The sequence below is a fragment of the Lynx rufus genome, unplaced genomic scaffold, assembly GCF_022079265.1.
Source record: "Lynx rufus isolate CCGP_SWC_20201006 ecotype Redwood Valley unplaced genomic scaffold, mLynRuf1.p SCAF_9, whole genome shotgun sequence".
Classification (NCBI taxonomy): Eukaryota; Metazoa; Chordata; class Mammalia; order Carnivora; family Felidae; genus Lynx; species Lynx rufus.
This window is the reverse complement of record NW_025814897.1, coordinates 46749627-46760373: the sequence shown is the minus strand read 5'-3', so window position 1 is coordinate 46760373 and position 10747 is coordinate 46749627. Positions and strand designations below refer to the sequence as shown.

The following is a 10747-nucleotide window of genomic DNA, read 5'->3' as shown; positions in this document are numbered from 1 at the left end:
CACTCATGTATTCTTCATGGTAACCCTAGAATATAACTACTAATATTTTCCCCACTCAAAAGATGAGGCAGTTGATGCTCAGTGACTCAATTATCTCACAACCAATAATTGATAAAATCAGTACTCAGACCCAAGTAATCCAATTCGTAGTCTGTGCTTCTTCCTCTATACCACACTGGTCTTCATTTAGCCTATGGGGGAGGGGGATAGAAGGAAAATTATCCTAAAGAATAGAATGCGGGGCGCCTGGGTGGCTCAGTCGGTTAAGTGTCTGGCTTCGGCTCAGGTCATGATCTCACGGTCTGTGGGTTTGAGCCCCACATCAGGCTCTGTGCTGACAGCTCAGAGCCTGGAGCCTGTTTCGGATTCTGTGTCTCCCTCTTCCTCTGACCCTCCCCTGTTCATGCTCTCTCTCTCTCTGTCTCAAAAATAAATAAATGTTAAAAAAAATTAAAGAAATAAAAAATAAAAAAAATAAAGAATAGAATGCTGTTCAATCATGCTGGAGCTCCATAGAAGGGACAGTGGACAAGAACATGATTCATTTAGGAATAGGCCAGGTCTCTGTGGGTTTTCCCATACCCCATATGCAATGTCTCATTTAATCATCACAAACCCAAAACAGAAAATCAATCATTATTATTCCCACTTCACAGATGACAAAACCAAGGCAAGATCTCACATACATCAAATAATAGAGCTGGGACACAAGCAAATGTACTCAAACTCCTAGTTTAAGGCTCTTCTTGTAAAACTCAAACTGCTTCCTTTTCTTAGTACTAGACAGCTGAGTTTGGGGGTCAGATAGAATTCCTGATTCCACCAGGGACACACAGGGCAAGATATCGCAGAATCTCAGACAATGAGCAGATGTGACTAATGCAAGGACACTACCTGTGTAGCTACGTAACACATCACGCTCATACTGAGCTCTAGTCACTGATTCTCAGGTGCAGGGTCCAGGATTTCACAATATCCCTTCCATCAGTGAAAGGAAATAGGCTGCAGTTAGCTTTGAGTCATTTTCAGTTTGCACATCTTTAAAATGGGAAAAATAATTATAGTGATGGTTAAATGAGATGATGTATGTAAAATGGCTGCCATGTAATATCCATTTTATATACTGTGAGCATGTAAATATATAAATATTCTTCCCCCTTCTGATGTTATTGCTATGGGACATTTTTAGGACAGGAGCACATTTCATTTTGTGAGACTCTCTTCCCCTCATAAGCTGAAGTCTTAGAGCAACAGTAGAAAGCAGAAGGAAAGGAGAATATTTCTGAGGGTCTGCATAGTCTCCAGCCTGAAGGGAGCTCTGCAGTGAGATTTCTGCTTTCTGTCAGCTGTGCAGTGGGGCAGGAAGACCTCCATTCTTTGAGGGCAGGTATCAAGCTGAAGAGAAGAAGCCCCAGCTGTTCTGTGGGACCTGATGGAATGTGCCTCGGGGCTGCCTGACGCCTTGCTGGGTTGGGTAAACTTGGCCTGTTGTTTTCCATCCAAGAGACCTTTCACCTTGAGGGCTCAGTGACCAGAAAAACATTCCAGAAGCCAATAATTTCTCATTCTCCAGGGAGCCAGGGAGAAGACAGTTTCTGGGCTGGACGCTGGGGACAAACCCATGAACTATGAGTGGGCCTCTGTGCTGAGGACTCCGTCTGATCCCAGGAAATGCAGTGGGGTTCCATGTGCTAGAAGACATAGCTTCCTGCCAGGAAAAGGATCTGGGCTTTGTCTTCACGCACGCCAGCATTTAGATGTGGCTGTCTAGGGTTTCATGGATGGGCTGTGGAGATGGCCAATCCCCAGCTGGAAGTCAGAGTGAGCCTCTTTCAGTCCTGTTCAATGTAATTCAGAGCAATTAAACCACTAAGTCAGAACCTACCAGGTGCAGACCTTTGAGAAAGCAGATGATGCTATGGAAAGGCCATAGGCTTTGAAGCTGGAGAGTCTTCTCTTGAAGACTTGGGAAAGATATTTAACCTCTTTGAGCCTCAGTTTCTTTATCTGTAGAGTAAGATGAATAGTAATGCCTGCTCTGCAGTGCTGAGAAAAGGATTAAATGAAGTTGTCATGTATAAAGAGTATAGAAAAGTGCCTGCTGCCTGATCAGTGCTCAACAAACCAATCTTTATTATCAAGTTTCATGGGGAAATGGATGAGAGGTGAAAACAGCCACAGTTAGAAAGACAGTACATGTAAAATTCAATGTAACTAGTTTGATTTTTTTCAACCAGTATATATTGGGAAACTTCCTAAGTGCTAGTAACTAAATGGGGGAGGGGGGGTTATAAGAACAATGGCCTCGACCTATAAGAACTCAGAATTTTGCCCCTGAGATGGACAAGTAAGCAAACACTTTCTATTAGACTTACAAGCCATCCAAGGTAAACAATAGAAAATGTTGTCAGAGCAGAGTGGAGGAGTTGCTCACATTGTCAGAAGGAGTTAGAAGAGGCCTTGCTGAGGAACCAACCATTGGGCTCCATTGGCTGAGTCTTAAAATATGAACGAGAAAGAGTCCACCAGGTGAAATGAGTTGGAGAAAGTCATTGCTGACCTTGGGGACAGTGTGTGGGAAAAACATAGGCACAAAAGAGCTTGGTTAGAAGAATGAGAACCAGGGAGTAACAGAATAAAAGGGACATGATAAAGGACCATCAGTCCTGAGAGATACTAAAAAGATCTTGTTTGCCTGCTAAAGGGTTAGGACTTTGCTCTGGGGACAAAGGGGGTTTTAAAGCAAAAATGAGATGATTAATTTGTTTTCAGGAAAGATAACTGGGTGAAGGATGGTGTGCAAAGGGGAAAGACTGGAGGCTGGGAGACTGGAAGCATATGAAGATAAGAAGCTCATCTGGGTTACATAATCAGGAAGTTGGTAGGGTCTCAGGAAGAGAGGCTAGACCTCTTGGCTCCTGGTTTGAGCTTTTTTGATTAGATGGCTCCTCCTTCCACATCTTTGAAACCTGCCTACTAAGGCAAACCTTGACCTAAAATTACAGTGCTCATGTGAACAGGAAAATAAAGCACACCACATTGCAACTATGTTTGATTTGGACCAAGGCATCTGCTTTTTATCTATGGTTCACCACAGCATTAAAACATGTTCAACATTTTTCTGAGCATTTACTCCCTGAGGTCTGTATTCCTAAAGAGAATGCAAGTTCATATTGATTTGGGCAAGTCATCCATCCACTTGCTCAGCTCATCCATCCATGTGTCCATCCACAGAACCACAGAAATACATCAGCAGCTACTGTTCTAGTCTGGCTATGTCCTGGGGATAGAGATGGAAAGTAGTCTCTGCCCTCAGAAAGCTCATAGCCTGGCAGAGGCAGAGACAGGAAAGTCAACAGACAGGGACAATCCAGTGTGATGGGTGCTAACCCAGTGAGAGAGATGTACTGATTTCTATGGGCGCTTGAAGCAGGCATACTCAACAGCCATCAGGGAAGTAGGGGACACTTGTTTAAGCCTTGAAGAGCAAAAAAAAAGAGGGTGCAGAGATACTCTGAGTAGAAGGAAGAGCATGTGCTACTTGGGGTTACAGTGCAGGGACAGGAATGATTAGAACTGGAGACTTCAACAAGTCTTCTAGCCCTGAAGACAAACACATGCTTTGCCTATTTTAATCAAATAAACCACATTAATCCAGATTTAACTTATGGCTTCCATCTGGGACCTCACTGCACACAACTAAGCCAGTGTCCACTTTCCCCCAAATTACCAAATGGGCAAAGTTTGTTTGGCATTTTCTGACCGCCTTTTTCAGTGCCAGTCTCAGGACACCTCCAACTCTGGACCCAGTGCCCTAAGTTGTTCCTCCAAACCAAGAGCCCTCTTCACGCACCCCCTTCAGGGGCCCAGGTCCCAGTCTGTCTATTCTCACTCATTTCCCTATCAACTCTTAGCTTGTGGGATAAATTCTGCCCAGCTTTTGGATGGTGTGACCTTGTGAACCTGAAAGGCTGCTGCACATTTTACTTGTTCGTAAGCACCAGCCAGCTTAAAGCATTCACCTGTCAGAGGTATCTGTACTCAACATTGTCTTTCCTCACTTTACCTGTCCTCTGTGAGGTATGTGACCTCATCATTCCTTCACTCATGGTTTTCTATGAACTCCCTGTCTCTGGGGTTACTTCCTACTTCTCCCGCAGTCCCATTCATAAAGCTCTATCATAACACTTCTCAAACATATAGAGTTTTAACCATATCCCTATTTTTGCCTTCATACTGGACAAAAAGCTCTGTCCTACTCACTTTTCTTTCCCCAGATCCTGCACATAGTGGCACTAATAAACATTGCATGGATGAATGAATTAGTAAAGGAATGGACTGAAGTCTCTAGAACAAACTTCTGCCAATGGAATGCCATTCTAGAGTTAAGAACAGCAAACTTAAGAGTCAGGGTGGAGAACCAACTTTTGAGACTTTCAGTACCCCCTCTGAGCTAAGGTTAGTTGTGAGGAAGGCAATGCTGCTTCTGACAACAGAGAGAAGGCAGCATTTTATATCTTGATTTCTTTGGGCCCTGTCTGGCCTCATTTCTCCAGGCCCATTTCTTTGAGCCTGTGCTACTTTGTATGGCTCTTATTCATGAACTTGGAACTATTAATGACACAGCAGCAGCTGATATTATACTTGACCTGAATTATGTTTTAGCAGTAATGTGCAATTTCACAGAAGAGAAGGACTCAGTTGAAGTTAATACTCGCTAAAAAGAAAATGAGTGGTCCCTGGCTTATTATTAGAAAAATCCTAGCCTTTGGTCTGAATTTTTTTCTAGTTTTACTGAGAAATAATTGCCATACATCATTGTATAAGTTTAGGGTGCACAGCATGATGGTGTGATTTACATATATTGTGAAATGATGACCACAGTAAGCTAAGCTATCATCTGTCTTCTCATATAGATACAGTATGAAGAAAAGAATAAAGGGGAACAACTTATCTCCTCATGACGAGAACTCTTAGGATTTATACCCTGAACAGCTTTCCTGTGTGTGATCTGACAGTGTTAGCTACAGTCACCATGTGATGCATTACATCCCTAGTACTTCTTTATCTTATAGCTGGTACCCTTTGACCACTTTCCTCTAATTCTCCCTACAAACCCCCGCGTCTGCTAACAAGTCTGATCTTCTTTTATTATTTTATGGGGTTTTTTTTGCATTTTTTTCTCAATTCCACATATAAGTGAGATCGTGTAATAGTTGTCTTTCTCTGTCTGACTTATTTCACTTAGCATAGTGCCTTCAAGGTCTATCCATGGTGTCGCAAATGGTAGAATTTCCTGGGTTTTTTTTACAGCTGAATAATATTGCATTGTATATAGATACCACAACTTCTTTATCCATCCATCCACTGATGGACACTTAGGTTGTTTCCATGTCTTGGCTATTGTAAATAATGCCTCCATGAACATGGGGGTGTAGGTATCTTTTCACATTAGTGTTTTTGTTACCTTTGGCTGTATTCCCAGATTATAGAGGCAGGTTGGAGAACCAATTTTTTATTAAGATCCAAAAATACTAAAAAGCCTGACTGCTTAGACATGTAAAGCACATGCTGAGTGTCCTCAGCCAAAGGCAAATATGAGAAAAGTCAAACAGTGTATAGTAAACAAATAAATGAATCACAGTGTTGGGTAAACTGCTGTTTGGCACCAATCCATGATCACAGACCAAGAAGTGTCTCTGCAAAAATGTGAAAAATATCTGGAAAAGATGTGGAAAATATCTCAAAAACAGATCTGAATTGGACCTGTAGTCTTGACTACAACTGAACTTTGTCCCACACGAGTAATACATGATGTTTTCGTTTAGTACATATTTGTTCACCAATCTGTCTATGGATCATGGGTGAGGCTGCTTCCTGCAAAGTGAACTGCACTCTGTGGTGGCCTTGGTCATTGCTGTGCATGGCCAGCTGGGGCCAGGCTGGCCCACGGCCATGGGAAGCAAAGGTAATCAAATCTGGCTGCTTAGTGCAGTGGAATGGGACCAGGGCCAGGAGCTGGGGGCCCTGGGTCAAATAGTTGCAGACCACATGTAATATTCTTTAAAAGGCCTTGGCCTTCCACATGCATTAGCATGCAACTGACTACAGACTGTTTATTTAGTCTAATGTCCAATTTGACATTTAATTACAACAAACTTCTTTAATTCATGGAATCGCTTATTCCATGGTTAAAGTCACCTTGTGAATATTAGGGATAAAACGGTAGGAAAGACTTAGGCCTAAGTTTTCTAAAATCTGTCAGATAACTAGCTTTGTGTGCTAAGTTCTAGGCATAAAAAGAGCTACAAAAAATTAACAGACACAAATCCTCCTGCTCTCAAGGAGTTGAGAGTCAAGGAAGCAACATTAGTGATGTTATACGTATAAAATAAGGTAGAAGGAGAAAGTAACAATAGCTAGCATTTATTAAACACTGACTGTGGGCAAGGCACTATTCTAAATGCTTTACATGTACTGACTCATTTATTATTTTTATATTAAATATAATTTGTTGTCAAATTGGTTTCCATACGATACCCAGTGCCTATCCCAACAGGTGCCCTCCTCAATGCCCATCACCCACTTTCCCCTGTCCCCTACCCCCACTCCCATCAATCCTCAGCTTGTTCTCAGTGTTTAAGAGTCTCTTATAGTTTGCCTCCTCCCTCTGTGTAATGTTTTTCTCCCACCTTCCTCTCCCCCATGGTCTTCTGTTAAGTTTCTCAGGATCCACATATGAGTCAAAATATATGGTATGTGTCTTTCTCTGACTGACTTATTTTACTTAGCATAATACCCTCCAGTTCCATCCATGTTACTACAAATGGCCAGATTTCATTCTTTCTCATTGCCAAGTACTATTCCATTGTATATATAAACCACATCTTCTTTATCCATTCATCAGTTGATGGACATTTAGGTTCTTTCTATAATTTGGCTATTGTTGAAATGCTGCTATAAACACTGGGGTACAAGTACCCCTATGCATCTACCCTATGACCCAGCAATAGTGCTGCTAGGAATGTACTGGCTCATTTAAACCTAACAAAACCCTTATGAAGTAGGTGCTCCCATTAGCTCCATTTTACAAATGAGGAAACTGAGACATGGAGAGGCTTATAAATTGCCCAAGATCACACACAGCTAAGGTTCCAGTAGGGATTTGAACTCAAGTGGTGTGACTGCAGTTCCTGTGCACAACCACTGTGCTATTGTGGGTGCCAGGAGCATCTGAGAGGTGTACATCAGAAGCTCATATCTCAGTTCTGGGAGCTCAGCTGATGGAGATATTCAATGCATCCTTGGAGAAAGATTACCCAGACTTTGTAGAGACATAACATTACTAAGCCTTGAAGGATGGGGAGGATTTGAACATATAAATGTTGGCAGTGAGAGTGGAGGAAGAATTCAGGGAAAAGGAAAGAAAGGTTTCCAGGTTGAGAGCAGCATTAGTAAAATATGAAGCAGTGAACACACAGGATCTGAGGAAACAGCCGAGGTCAGTCTGGTTGTATCAGAATGTGTGAAAACATGGGGATGCAAGCTGATGCAGCCACTCTGGAAAACAGTATGGAGGTTCCTCAAAAAAGTAAAAACAGAACTACACTACTAAGCATTTATCCATGGGATACAGGTGTGCTGTTTTGAAGGGACACATGCACCCCCATGTTTATAGCAGCACTATCAACAATAGCCAAAGTATGGAAAGAGCCCGAATGTCCATCAATGGATGAATGGATAAAGAAGATGTGGCATATATATATATATATATATATAATGGAGTATTACTCAACAATCGAAAAGAATGAAATCTTGCCATTTGCAACTACGTAGATGGAACTGGACGGTATTATGCTAAGCGAAATTAGTCAGTCAGAGAAAGACAAAAATCATATGACTTCCCTCATATGAGGACTTTTTTTTTATTAAAAAAAATTTTTTTTACGTTTATTTATTTTTGAGACAGAGAGAGACAGAGCATGAACGGGGGAGGGGCAGAGAGAGAGGGAGACACAGAATCGGAAACAGGCTCCAGGCTCCGAGCCATCAGCCCAGAGCCCGACGCGGGGCTCGAACTCACGGACCGCGAGATCGTGACCTGAGCTGAAGTCTGACGCTTAACTGACTGAGCCACCCAGGCGCCCCATCATATGAGGACTTTAAGAGGCAAAACAGATGAACATAAAGGAAGGGAAACAAAAATAATATAAAAACAGGGAGGGGGACAAAACAGAAGAGACTCATAAATATGGAGAACAAACAGGGTTACAGGAGGGGTTGTGAGAGGGGGGATGGGCTAAATGGGTAAGGGGAACTAAGGAAACTACTCCTGAAATCATTGTTGCACTATATGCTAACTAATTTGGATGTAAATTTTAAAAAATAAAAAAAAAATTTAAAAAAAAATGTGTGAAAAGAAAGGAGTGGGAGAGGGCTGCAGGGACAATTGGGGCTAGACCTGAAAGGTGTGCTCCCAAAGATGATCTTTACCCACCCATTCCCTGCACTTTGCCAAACTGATGAGCTTATCACCAAAAATCACTCACAGAGAAACTTTGACACTAAAAATGAACAAATGAGAGAATTTTTTAAAAAAAGGTCACTTTCCCCCAAAGACGAGTAAGCACAAGAAAACTCAAGTTCCGTGTCCAGTTTTCTGCTTGTCAGCTATGACATTGTGAATAACCTTCCCAATGTTCCAGATCAGCTATACTTTGTCAAACTACTGGATAAATAAGCGTACATTTCATAGTAAAGATGGTAGTTAGATTCTTGGCAATAATTCCTGATAATTCTGAAGGGTTCTAGGCCTTCGTTAGAAACGGGGGTTTGACTTGCTGTTGTTGCTATGCAAAAGAAAAAATAATTCCAGTTACCTATTTTAGAATTGGTAGGGCCTTTTCAAACCATGTAAACTATGCCCACTTATTTTGCCAAAGAAGTAAAAAAAGTTTAAAGGTTAAATGGACTTACTCAAAGCCACCCAGAAAATCAATAGCAGAATCATTTTTTGAACACAAAATTTGGGGGAAGCAAAAAAAAAATGCTTTTATTGCACATTCGTAAAATCTACATATAGAATGTATCCAGTGTTCTGTCCCACTCCTCATCCATGAATCTTTGAAATTTAGTTAAAACACAAAATCCCAACAAGAAGTTTTTAAAAATGTTGAACACAAATTTTATTTATACTTACAAAAGTGGTCTTTGTAAATATATATTCCATGCTACAAAATAATTCAGTGGAGCTATTAAAATTAACTATAGCTGACTCTGAGCGCTTGTTCTGTGGCAAGCATCGTACTGAGCATTTCAAGTGCGTTATCTCATGTCATGAGGACAACAACCTTCACAAAGGTACTACTGTGATCCTCATTATATGCTCGAGGAAACTGAGAGATTTAGTAACTTGCTCCAGCTTATATAGCTAGGGAGGACTAGTCTGGAGTCAGGCTGCCTGACACTGCTATTAACTGTTAAAATAACCTCTGTAGCTGTAGTGGATGACACTTACCTGTACCAGTAAATTGAAATTGTCCAGCCAAGGTGTAGAAACTAGAAGATTTTCTGTAAAAAGTGTTACCCTTAACTGGGAGCCTCTGGGGAAATAACACTTCTAACAGAACTTCTTATCTCTATGCCACAGCCAACCATTTTTGCTGCACTTTGCTGGAGAAACAGATGCCTGCAGTTTATCACCATCAGAATCCCAGTGGCCATTAATGACTGTTAGCAGCCTGCAGACTGCAGCCTGCCCAGTGCTGTGCCCATCAAACATTGCCCCGCCATGAGTGGAGCCTGCTTGAGTAGCCTGGAAGCCTGGGCAGAGGTCTAGGGTCTTGAGAAGCAGTACTTTGGCTTGCCTCAGGCCCCGCGTTCTGCCCCACCTGGCCTCACCTGTCATCCCACTGACCACAGGCCCCATTCACTGTATTTAGGAAATGGCCTTTGGCTCTCCTGCTTCCTGTCTGTTCTACGGCCATTACCCTTCTTTTTTTTTTTTTTTAAATTATGGAACGCTTCACAAATTCCTGTGTCACCCTTGTGCAGGGGCCATGCTAATCTTCTCTTGCCACTACCCTTCTTTGGACATCCATCAAGCATCCAGGACTGCTCTAAGCTTCCTACTTCCTCATGCACCTTCTTGACGCCTTCCAGTCCATCCTCCCCTCTGCTGCCAGAATGATCCTCCAAACCTGATCATGTCAATCCTCTGTTCTGAACTCTGTGATGGCTTCAAGTTGCCTACAAAGTAGAAATCACACTCCTAAGCATGACATTCAATATCCTTCACAGTCCTTACCTTCTGGCACTCAACAAATATTTGGTCAATCAGTGAATGCTCTCTTCTTTAAAATCCTGTTAGCAAACATTCTCTCCACATGTTATTCAACAATCCAATTTATTAAGTATCCACAATGTGTTGAATTTTAAGAATTTACTGGGTTTTTCCCCCATAGGATAATGGGATAACAGACATAGTTATGGACACAGAATCTGGAGACCTGGGTTCAAGTGCCACTCTGGCTCTTTCTCTGTATGTGGAAAGTAATTTTCTTCTCCTAGCCTCAGTTTCTCCATTTGTGTAAAAGAAAGTAGATCTACATGATCTCAAAGGCTCTTACAGCCCATGTCTGTACTGGTTCCTGATATTAGAATCCCTTGAAGGAGGAACCAAGAATGTTAGACCCTAGGCAGCCTAAAATGTGTGTCCCACAGCTGAATCCTGTGCTCAGCAGCTTCA

At 41.9% G+C, this 10747-nt stretch overlaps 1 pseudogene; it reads right to left on the bottom strand.

Moving 5' to 3' along the window:
* Nucleotides 1-10008: 10008 nt before the first annotated feature.
* LOC124506542 (uncharacterized) lies at nt 10009-10074 on the bottom strand (annotated as a pseudogene).
* Between the last annotated feature and the right edge of the window lie 673 nt (nt 10075-10747).